Raw genomic sequence first — 12,157 nt, forward strand, 5'->3', positions numbered from 1 at the left:
CGGGGATGCGGGCCAGGGGTGCGAGACCAGACCGAGAAGTGGGCCTCAAGATAGGGAGTGGGACGAGGGGGGGCATTGCGGAATTCGAATGAAGGGGAGAAGGGGAGAAGGGGCAGGTGGGCGGGGGGTGCAGGGGAAGGAAGGGGAGAGGCGGAGAAAGAGGGCTAGAGTCCGAGAGCGCGCCTCCGAGGGTCAGCGGCTCCACGGCCCACACACACCCTCCAGGAGACCCGAGAAAGCATCTCCAAGAGCAGCACCAATGCCCAAATGGGGAGGAGAGTGGAGTAGAGACAGCGGAGCACCTGTACCCCGTGGAGAGAAGCAGGCGGCAAAGTGTTGGTGAAGGGAGGCAAGAAGGCTGAGGCTGCCCGGAGAGGTGGCCGGTGCTGGCACGGGGTGGGGGGGCGCTCTCAGACCCTGCAGTGCCCCCCACCCCACCCCAGCCGCGCGGGGCCCTTGCCCGCTGCCTTCCCCGGACTTCAAGGCTGGAGGCAACCCGATGCTGGTGAGTGTTTCATCTTCTTCTCCAGGTTGTGTATTTGTGGGTGCTTGGACCGAGGGGGCGGAAAGGCAGGTTGGGGTGCTAGAGGGACAAGGAGAAGCCAGAGAGGAGTGGGTGCTCAGGTGCCCACCCCCAGTCCTGGTGCTGTGTGCAGTGGGCACAGAACAGGCCTTTGCTCAGGTGAGCCGAGGGAAGAGCCCTCTGAAACTTTGGCACAGGACTTTTCAGTTTGCAGGGCGGATCTTCAGCCACCGGTTCACGGGCTGACAAAACGACCTTGAGAGACGGGCAGCCAAACAATCGCTTTTTAGAGATGAGGTTGAGAGAGGTCCTGTGGCTTACCTAGAGGCACACAAACAGCACGCCTCTCAAGAGTCCGCTTTCTCTTTCTCCCGGGGGCTCTCAAAGCTTTTTCAGCAGCTCCTTTTTCTTCCGTGTGGCATCTCTGCCCATGGTGCGGCTGTCCACTTGTTTGCCGATCAGTTTCCCCATCTGAACTCTGAGCTGGGGAAGAGCAGAGGCCTGACTTTATTCAGCTTCGTAGCTTCAGCGCTTAGGGCGGATCGGGTTCCTGGTGCATGAAGTTGGCTCTGGTCATTCACTCAGACACACCTGGTGCAGTGCTGGGCGTGCGCGCGGTCAGGCAGCGGATGGATCTGCCCAAGGGCAGCGCGGATTTCGTCCCCACTCTCCTGCTCCTTCTCTCCTCAGTGCTTTTTGCTGCCTTCCCTTGGTGTTCCCCCCTGTTTCTCTTTCTTCCGTCTCTCCCCTCCTCCCGGCTGTTGCTTTCTCCTCCTCTGTAGGATGAATATGGGACATGGGAAGGTAGGCCATTCAAACCACATTGAATGGTGCAGATGAGGGAACCGAGAATTAAAACGGATACTCTCCAATAAATGGCCTACATTGTCTGTAGATTTCCAGGGAATTCAGTCTGGTTTGTGGCGTTTTAAGCAGGTGAACATATAACTGTGTGTATTTTTTTTTCCCCCACTGCAGTGATATTTCTCCCTCTAGTTCTGAAAACTACTTATGATCTCATGTCTTCTCTTGAGAACTGTCTGTTAGCATGCCTGATAGTTTCCTCACTGTTCTTATAGCATTGTGCACCTGTAATGATAAATTCAGAATGGCCCCCAGCAGTGGACAAGAGATTATAATGCTATTAACAGAAACATGGATAAATAGCAGAACTTATGACCGGGGTTGCAAAGACCTTGTGACTTTGGGTTCAGATCGTGCTGTTCATTTATGACATCAGCGTAGATTCCTTCTGTGCACTCCAGCTGCACGGGAAAGCTCAGGAGCCCTCTGAAAGGGTGGCATCGGACACTTCTGCAGTGGACACAGTTGACCTTCTGCTCAGGCAGGGACACCGGAGGGCCGTGCAGTCTGGACCACAGAGTCCCTTGTGTGTGTATGTCGTGGGGGGTTGGGTGGGGGTAGAAATCAGGCTAATCATAGGGAAAATCGGTGAAGAGATTCTATTCAAATGGGCCTTATGGTCTTTCTGCTTCTGAGCCTTCACTGAATCCCATGGCCTGCACATAATACCCAGATGTGTTGGGCTGGCCTTCGAGATCCTAGGCAGTCTGATGCCATTGTGCAGTCTGATGCCATTGTGATTGCCAGCTTTGTATTTCCTTTATCCTACCCATATCCCAGGCATGATGCCAGTCTGAGTTTTCTATAAACCCTTGGCTTTCCTGCCTACATACCCTTTCCTACCATAAGCCTGCTGATAATGCCCTCCACCCATCTTCATACATCTAAGCCCCACCAGTGCTTAAAGCCTACCCTCTGTGGCACTGCCTCCGAGAAGTCTTCCTTAATTGTCCCACATGGAACTAGCTTCCGGTTTCTCTGAGTTGCAACACTTGATCTACTATCCTTAAGCTGTGCATTGCTCTGTGCGGTACAGGAAGTTTGGCTTCCCTCCTAACTATAAAGATTCCACAGGTGGGGTTGATATCTGATTCATCTCCGTATCCAGCATTGACTCTAATGCAGCACACTGCACAAGGGAGGGGCATAATAAATACATATTTAATAAATGAATCCAAGATGCTGAGCATCTTCTGTTGTGAGAACTAGGCTCGCCTGTGCCATTTGAGAGGGACCAGCAAACCAAACAGGAGGAGGCAGCAGTAGGACAAAGGAGAGGGTAGGCCATCCTGAGGCTGAAGCTCTAGGAGCTACAACAGGGTGGGAATCGATATTTATTGATCACCTTGTGTGCGTCAAAGCCCAAGTTAGGTGCTCTATAATCATTATCCAGAAGAGGTATTATCATGCGCACGTTAAGGATAAGTTGGCGAGGACTCAGAAAAGCTAAATAATTCATCCACGTGACGTAGCCAGTAAATGTTGGGATGGGACAGTCATCAAACTTAGACCCCTCTGACCTCAGAGCCCAGACTTCATGCACATCTCTGCTGCACTGTCTCCCCCTGTGTGTGTGTGTGTGTGTGTGTGTGTGTAGGGGGGAGAACAGGGGTTCTAGGGGTCAAGATTCCTTCCTTCCTTGCTGGTTGGGGTGGCTACGAAACAACATTCACAGGCTCATCTGTAAAATGATCAATGTAACAATGTAGCAAGTTGGGAATGGGGGCTTGTGTGGTGATGGGATGGCTTACACCCGCCGAATTTCCTTGTTAATTGGATTTCTTCATGTGGCTTCATCTATACCTCTGGGGGATACTTCATTTACCCCCAAGAGCTTTACAATGGGGGACTTTTCCGTTAACCAAGCAGCAGATGCGTGTAGTTAAAACCAACAGAATCCTCTCACGTTTTCATGGGACTCCAGTGTCTGGGCTGAAAACCAAAAGAGTGTCTTGTTTGCCTTCAGTTGCCTTGGGGGTTTTTTAATTCCTGGTTTATTTACCCGTGGGTTCTAGTATCTTTAGGACTCCCGGCATTTTAAAGGACAAAGTAGCCTTTTCCCCCACCCATGTCCTTCTGATGGGTTGTTCACATTAAGAGTAGCAGAGGTGGGAACTGGGGACTGAGCAGCATGTCCTTGGAGCGCAGTGCTACCTGTGACTCAGGTTTTCACTCATAACACTTGTCCTCACAAAGCGTAAGCGCTCAATAAATATTTATTGAATAAATAAAAGAGCGACACCAATGAATGGCAATGTAGGATGTCTCTTGACTGAGGGATGCTAGGAGGGAAGCCTAAGAGAATGGGCCAGTATGAGCCCCGACGGCTTGGTTCTTGTCTTCCCTGCCCTGTCTGTTCTGGGAATCTATGGTGTGTTGCCCTGAGGCCCGTGAACAGGGTCACAGGTTGGGTGAGGGGACAGGGATGAAGCACTCCAGGTCACCACTGCCGGCCTTGCAGACACCTGGGTCCGGAGCTTCACTTTCCTGACTAGAGAAAACCAGCTCCCTGAGTAGGAGTTGATGATGATGGTGATGGTGATGTGATGAGTCAGCATTTCTAACTCCACGGTTAAAAATATTCTTCATCCCAGCCGACTTGTTATTCCTCACGACTACCATGACAGGTGGGTGGAGGAGTGTTATCTCCAAGGGAAAAACACACTGGGGGCTGTGGCCCAGAATACTGAAGGGACCCACTTTTAGGTTCATTTACCCACACCCTTTGCGAGGCGTCCCGGCCAGGGGATCTCTCTCGGGTTCCTCCCTGACCTGAGCTACTCGTGAATCCTTGTGTACGTGTGGATCACACCCAGAAGAGAATGGGTCTGGCAAAATCAGATTTAGAACTCAGCCCCTGGACCTTTGCTGTGTGCCCAGAGCCTCACGCTTAACAGTGAATGTCCGATTCTGTGTCTGGAGGAAGGTGGGCCAGTCCTGTGCGGGTCCTGATTTAGATGCGGACTCTGAGATCTGGTGGGAGTCCCTTTGACCCGAGAGACTTTAGAGCACAACACCCTGATTGAAAAAGAATTTGTTTCATACTTTTACTCTTCCTTGTGTGCTGCCGGGAATTACGCTACTTCTGCTGATGTTACTGTGGTGGTTCTTGTCTGGGGCACTGAGGGCCTGAGTGTCGAAAAACTCTTACTTAAACCTTCTGTCCCTTTCGAACTCTGCCCTCCCCCGAGCTCTCAATCCCTCTTTCTTTCTCTCTGCACTATAGTGCAGTCAGACAAAAGCTGGGGTCATGAGAGGTGGGAGTTTTGTCAATTTGGGATTTTCTGTCTTTCCAGGTATGTTTCCTGCTCTCTCTGTGGCTCCACTGGGATCGGCCTCTGTCCCCGCCCAGGCTGCAGGATCGCCTAAAGGGTGACCTGGCTGAGCTCAGGGATGCTCCAGCTCATGGTTCCTGTGGGACTTCCGAGCTCAGTCACGCCCCAGCAGCCTGCCTCTGTCACCTCGGCCTCCCGTCCACCCTCTCTGTGGCAGGGCCACTGAGACCCCATTGCTTGTTTCCTCCCTCCGTTCTCTCTGTTGCCGCCTGGCTTTTCCTCCTGGAGTCGTGTTTACCTCCTTTCCCTCTGGCTCCCAGCAGCCTCTTGGGCCCAGAAGGCACAACTCTCTCAGCCTTGCTGTACTGTCCCAGGAGGCATGCAGGATATAAGTGAAAATAGATGGTAAACAGAGTGAGAAAGAGAACCTTCACTAGAAGAAGTGCCCGTTATGCTGACTTGCCCCGTGGCCTGTTGAAGCGTGGCCAAGAGGTTCAGATCTGCAGAACCAGGGATCCTACACTAGTAGATAGTCCAAGAGATTTAGGTTTGGAAGGGGCTGGTCCAGGCTCCAACAGGTTTATTACTGAACGTTGGCAGATGCCTTTTGGTTCCATCCTAAGCAGGTCATTGAAAATGAAAGGCTTTTGTTTCCTGGGCTTGGAATGGTGTGTGGCTAAGCTTTTCCAGGCTGAATGAGGAGGAGGGAACTTTGGGTTCGTTGGCTAGCTCGCCTGTGGTGGGTGTGAGGGTGGGGTTAAGAAGAAAAGCTTATCTGTGTGTTAACCCTCTTTTCACTAAAAAAAAGAGAACCAAGCAACAAAACAAAACAAAACAAAAAACAAAAAAACTCCCCAAAACCCCAAAAGCAAACTTCATTATTCCAAATGGTTTGTCTTACCCAAATGTTAGCAAAAAGTACCAAACTCTAATATGTCATGAATAAATACATTTTGTATATTTCCTAAAACTCATCTGGTCATTTTTTACTGACCCCTAATAGCTGGAGGTAGTTAATCCTAAAATCTTTTTGATTCTCTCACACAGAGGATGGAATCTATGTCCTTTCTGACCCCCTCTTAGCAAATAGTAATTCCTTTCTTCCTTCTGTTATGCCTAATCCTCCCCAAAATATTTTCTCCTCTATCATTCTTAGAAGCATAGACTTTGAGAGGTGATGCAAACCCATAGTAACATCTAATGCAAATCTCATTTTAAAGAAGAAAAACCAGGGCTCCGAGAGGTTGAGGCCCTTGGGCAAGGTCACACAGGCAGTCGGTGGAACCCATGGTTAGAAGCCCGTCCCCAGTGGTTACTGTCATTTGGTTGCAGTCCTGTGGGCCAAGGGATTGAGAGGCGAAGTTACCAGCTGGTGTGATTTTACTTTCTGTGACATCTACCCTCTCTGCTCCCCCCCTCTGGATGGTAGCAGGTCCCCCACCCTGGACCTCAAAGCAGGGAAGCCTCCTAAACCCCAGGCAGGCTAGAGGTGGGATGAGACGAGGTGTGAGCTCCTGCAGCCGTGAGGAATGGCATCTTCACAGACTCAGGGCCTTACTGGCTGCTTCCACGTCTCCCCAGAGGGGAAACCAAGAGGCAGAAGGCACTTCCCTGCCCTTAGCTGTGAAAAGGCTGGCTGAGGACAGGCTGTGTGCGCACACACGTGTGCTGGCCTCTGGCGGTGGAGAGTGGCGGGATGCAGGGCTGGCTGTGAGGAGGGGGACAGCTCCGAGAGAGGAAAAAGCAGAGGAGCATGTCCTATTCTTGAGCTCAGGAGAGAGAAAAATCTGGAGGCAGAAGTGGGCTTGTGGTAGGCTGAGGGGGCCCCTCAGAGACTTAGTTAAGATTCCGAGGAGCGGAGACTGGGAAGTGGGTGGCGGAGAAGGAGGTGGGGACAGCTGTTGCTTTGATTTGCTATTGAGTCAGTGTTCTCGGTGCAGGAGCACTGGGAGGGAGCCCCGGGTTGGCCCCCAGCAGAAACAAGCCCCTCTGTAGCCAGTACTGTCTCGTAGCAAGAACTGCATTTGGGAGGCAGAGAGGAAGGTCTCTGATCCCCAAAGAGCCCCTCCCCAGGCTGAGCTCTTTCCCTGCAGGACTGGGCTGTGTCCTGGGGACAAGCATCTAGTGTTCCGGACTAAGAGGCTGGGAGGGAATGAGGCAGAACAAAGAGGACACCTCGGGAGGAGCTGCTGGGAGAGAGGCCCGGGTCTGTGCAGGGGGCTGTCTCACCCGTTGTTGCTCAGGTAAGCCTGCAAGGCTGGGCATGACATCACTCCCTGGAGAGCAGCTCTGAGCCATTTTGGGAGCGTCCATTTCGCCCAGCTCCTCATTCCTCTCCTACACACGCTCACGCACGCAGACATCAGGACAGGTGGGACCCGGGGTCTGCAGGCTGATGCGGGAGTCAGGAAGCCGGGCTTTGTCTGAACTCTGAGATGTCCCCCTGAACCAGCGACAGGCACTTCATACCCCTCCCCTAAGTTTTCCTTTCTGCTTTCACAGGTTTGGAATAGAACTGGGGAAAAATCTCCCGTCTTGGAACATACATAGGAAAGGACACCTAACAGAGGCAGGGGGGAGTACACGAAAGCAGAATTCCACCAGATTCCTGGACAGAACGTTTGCTGAAAAGGAGGGACTGGGGATGGGTAAGGTAGCGGGGGGCATGGGCGAGAGGTAAAGAGCGGGTTCCCTGAGGGGCCCTGTCTGGCCTGCGGAGCCTCAGGCTGCTTGGGTGCAGGGACGGCCTCCCTTTCTCCGCAGGCTCTCGTACTCTCCTTGGCGCTAAAGTCCTACTTTAGATGCCTCAGCCCACTGGCTTGGTGTGGGGGTAACAATGCTGGGAAGAGTTTCGCTTGTTTGAAGTCAGGCAAGCAAGTGTTCATCTCTGCTGCTTCTGGTTCTACTCTTTCCCTCCTGCGTCACGAGAGTCAGGTGTGGCCGGGGGGTTCAGGGCAGCCGCGAGGAGAATTACATGAAGACAGATATGTTCGGCTGTGCACACCCACGCTGCTCCAGGCCCCCTCGCTCCGTCCTAACAGACTTCATCTCTTCCTTTCACTTTTTTCACGTAAAAAAAATGTGTTTTCCTGAGGGTGGCACGTTGTCCAATTAGCCTGACTTGGCCCTTCCGGGGGCAGCTGAGACTTTCTGTGAAACAGACATATTCTTCCATGCGACAGACTTCATGGTCCCCACAACGGGGCCTCACAGATCTCCTGTTCTTTTCTTAAACCTTCATGGAGTCCCTTCTCTGAGGAGGGTATATACTCAGTTTTTGTTCTCCCTGATGTACATATAGTCCAAGCGACTTATCCTCTTTTTCTCATTCAACCTGTGTCCCTCAACACACATCACACGCTAGAGTTTTCACTATGTGTATCTCTGCTTTTATTTGTTTCTGACACAAACACAGCTTTTCTTATGACCCAGATACAGAGCCCTTTTCCGCAGCCCATTATTAGTCAGAGCCCCTTCCTTCCAGAAAACCATATGGCTTAAACTCAGAGATTCTCCCCAAAGCAGAATTTAGGCGCTCTCTTCTGCTCAAGCTCCCCAGGAGAGGGACAGAATCCTCTCTCCTCCCAAGGGCTGAGGCTCAGGCCATCTGTCACTGACACTGGACTCCAGGGCTTGGAAACCAGAAGAGGGCTGGCATGAAGCAGTAATTGAGGATAAATGAGAATATGTGAGGCCCACGGGCTTAGTAGTGGTGGTTTTTATATTTGATTGAGATGACAGAATAGAGATCAGAGGAGAAAACACATAATATGTGTTTGGAGAGACTTCAGCCTTAGGAATTAGAGTAAGAGTTAGTAAGAATGAATACAATTGTCCTACTGTCATTTTTGCATTTGCTGAGGGACAACTGGTTAGGAGCAGATGGCAAAATTGGCCCCTTGTTCCATAATAAGGAAAGAACTTGGCTCTAGGCTCTTCGGAGGTTGACCTAAGCCATGCTAAGTCTCAAGTTACTTGTCATCAGTGTAATTATGAGAGTCTTGCTGGGGTTCTAAGAAGTACCAGGTATTTGAGTCAGACACTCTAGAAACCAGTTCACTCTCTGAAGCTTTTTACCATGAGGCTTTGGCTGGAATTCTAGAATCAGGATTGGAAGCAAAGAATCGGGGTAACAGAAGAAGACAAATAAGTTTAGGAAGCCAGGATTTGCATATTCACAATGAAATCTGGTATTGGAAGTACTGGTTCCCTACTCTGCCTAGCTAACATCTGGGATTCTATGAAGGAAGTGCAGAGCTAAGTAGTGGTTAGCTTAGAAATGAATGGCCGAGAAAGCAGCCTTCATTTCTTGTTCCTTTTTTTCCCTTAGGGCAAGGTGATGCATCTGACCTTCCTGACCCTGAACTGGAAGTAAATGAACCAAAGGTGCTTATAATTAGCAATCAATACACAATTAGTGCAGGTCTAGCTGGGGTAAGGAAAAATAAATCCTTAGAGAAGACTACATTTAAGTTCTTTTTTGTTGTTTAGCTTTCTTATCATTCTCCTGGAGATCTCTAGGAGACAGGGAGAGAGAGGTTTAAGGAATCCCAGAGGGAGGAACTCAGCGCAGAAGAATGATACACATTTTGAAAAAAAAAAAATATTGGAAGCTCTGCATTAGAATCCTTTCTGAAACATGTCTGCTGCCCAGGAGGACAGGGGGCTCAGAGAGATGAGTAGATAGGAGATACTCCAGCTGTTACTGTAACCCAACTTCTGTCTTCCTGAAGGCTCACTCATGGAGATAAATCACTTCCATTACCTGTCCTTGAGGAATGAAGTTTCTCCTTGTTTCACATAAGGAGATGGAAGAGGGGCCCTGGAAATTCATCCTGGAAGCTTGCCTCCCCAACTAGATGCTGTTGTAGGTCATTCACCAGTGTTATCTCTTAGAGGAACTATTACTGAGAAATTGATATGGGGAAATCAGCATGTAGGGGACAATAAGCTTGTGTGGTTCCAACATAATGGGAGGAACAGGTTGTCTAGTCTCAGACTGGCAGGGGCTGAGCATTCTCCGCTCCTAGCTGCATATGACATCATCAGTATTGGCAGATACCCCCAAAGAGTAGCAGAGTCCAGTTTAAAGACGTACCTCTTGAGATTTGGCCAAGGACTTGGCCTCTGGGATAAGATGGTTGTAAAGATGGGGGATGTGAGTCAGGGTCTCGGTATTTGTTTTGGTGCCTCTCGTATCTTAAATTCCTCCCTTATCTATTCAGATATCTCATCTTTATGTATGATCTTTGTATTCACTGCTAAGGCTGAGGGAAAAGACAAAATAAGCACTGTGACAGGACAGTTTGAGTTGGTCATCAGGCTCAGGGTGGCGTTAGGAGGGGCATACTTAGCAAACTGAGGTGGGCACATTTACGTGTTCCACACTTACAGGGCAGATGTGGTACTACTATGTATGAGCAATACTGTCTTAATCTAAAACAGGACTACTTGTAGTTCTGTTTTTCATTTATGACTCCACATGTGGCAAAACATCCAGTTCTTCCAAGGCCATCTGAGGTCACTGTAGGCCCTCATCTCCTGAGCATTTCAAACAGTTCTTCTTCTCAACCTCAGGGTCCCTTGCTCTTTCTGTCCCCTTCCTACAGTTGTTTAGGTGGTTGTGAGCACCTTTCATATGTATATCTCAAGGTTTGGTCTCCTCTTCCTGGTGGAGCTGGTCAGGGATCATAGCCAAGATCATATGTGTTTGTGGTGAGGGCAAGGAGATGCACCTTAGGAAAGGTGGAAATTGGGAAGTCTGGAGGGAGGGCAGGACCACGGAGAGCAGCAAAGAGAGCCTGTAGTGGCTGTGGGGGCTAGCACCATGGAGAGCTCAGAGCTCCAGTTCCTTCCTCAAAAAGCAGAGGGGAACAGGGATCATGGGTTAAGGCATCCAGCTGGCCAGAAGTCAGACTGAAACCACAGACATCAGGACTTCTGTTACGAACGTGCTATACCCATCACTTGCTCTAAAAGCCCTCCTGAAATACTTTGTTCGAACCTGTCATTCATATATATGTACATATATATATGGATATATATCTCCAAGATCATATAAAAAGTGAGGACCAGGGTGTGGTCCATAAATAATGAATTTTGGAACACTGAAACGAAATAAAATAAAATGAAAAAAAAAAAAGTGAGGACAACCACCAGACTGAGTTTGTCAACATGAGCCTTAGTAATTATTATGATTACCTGAGTATTAGTGGTGGTGGAGGGGGTTTTCATTTGCCACAGTCAATTATGCATAAAAGTATTCTCTAATGAGGGAAAGAGTGCCACAGACCTGTGTTCCCTCAGAGACACCAGGGCATGAGAACGCCAAAGTGTGTCTTACCATCAGATAGGCTGTGAGATGTGCCAGAGTCAGGGTGCCCTGAACCTTCCCCAAATTGCCATGGACAGTCCAGTCTTCATCATGCGTGGGAAAGAGGAATGGATCACGCCTCTTGAGAAGGCATTTGTGTTCATGACATAGCTGGGACATTTGGTCAGTCTCTTTACACTTAGATAAATTTTGGTAAAGGGACAAGTCTAGTTCTCTCTCTAGTACTTGTTGCTGCAGTGAAGAATATGTAGCTTTGCTAAACCTCTGTTTTGCAAAAGTGTCAGCAGCTTTGAGACACTTGAAGGCTTGGCTTCTCAGTGCTAGAAGGGATGGATCTCCTCGTTATAACAGGATTGGATTGGGTTTTTACTTGGATTATAGGAACTCTGAGCACCAGCTGGTTCTGACCTTGTAAGGAATCATTACTACTGCTGATCCTAGAGGAAGAGGCAGGTCCTTGGTCCCAGAGACTTAACTCTTCTCTATTTTATAGTTGCTTGTTTTTTGTTTTTTTTCTCTTTTTTTCTTAATTTGACTGAGTTTTTAGGGACCTGAATATTGGATGGCTTGTTTCTTCGGGTTCTTTTTCTGATGGTTTGTTTCTCTCTATCTCTTATAAGCATTCCCATGGGGATTGCTGTTCTCAGAGTTTATGCATAGACCTCTAGGACATGACCTCATCCAGGAAACAGAATGTTCCAGTATATGGGCCTATAGCCAGTGGTTAAACAGGAAATGTTAAATTTTAACATGAAAAATGAGAGAGGGAGATATAATTACCAAAACTTTCTAATGCCTTGGGGATGTTTATTCACTGGTCAAGTAAGGAGGTAGTCCAGGCTGCCAGTTGCTTTCATGGAGAATCTGCATCCTAGGTCACCATCCTTAGGTGACATTCCCTTACTGAGAAGCAGATGACAGAGTAGGGATCATAGAGCAATTTACTGAAGCAGGAAACAACAAAGAATGTCATGCCTCACAGCCAATCCTCCCAGAGGATTTATCTCTTTAGTGATAACTGTGAAAATATTGGTCCTAGCATGTGACTTAAGGACAAGCAGCTTTTAATCCCCCTCTGCATCGTATGCGGACTATAAGGAAGTACTATCGGTGAGGAGTACCAACGTCAGATCTCAATATCTACAGAACAATGGCACAACT

At 49.1% G+C, this 12,157-nt stretch overlaps 1 protein-coding gene and 1 long non-coding RNA gene across 3 annotated transcripts in view; one reads left to right on the forward strand and one right to left on the reverse strand.

Moving 5' to 3' along the window:
- CADM3 (cell adhesion molecule 3) overlaps positions 1-12,157 on the reverse strand; it is a 30,552-nt gene that overhangs the window by 14,189 nt on the left and 4,206 nt on the right. The window lies entirely within an intron of this gene.
- Positions 5-12,157, forward strand: part of LOC309850009 — a 32,372-nt gene continuing 20,219 nt past the window's right edge. Inside the window, exon 1 of the long non-coding RNA XR_014304011.1 lies at positions 5-505. This is a non-coding gene — a long non-coding RNA (uncharacterized lncRNA). The remainder of the gene's footprint in view (positions 506-12,157) is intronic.

The sequence above is a fragment of the Mustela nivalis genome (genome assembly GCF_964662115.1).
Source record: "Mustela nivalis genome assembly, chromosome: 16".
NCBI classification, from domain to species: Eukaryota; Metazoa; Chordata; class Mammalia; order Carnivora; family Mustelidae; genus Mustela; species Mustela nivalis.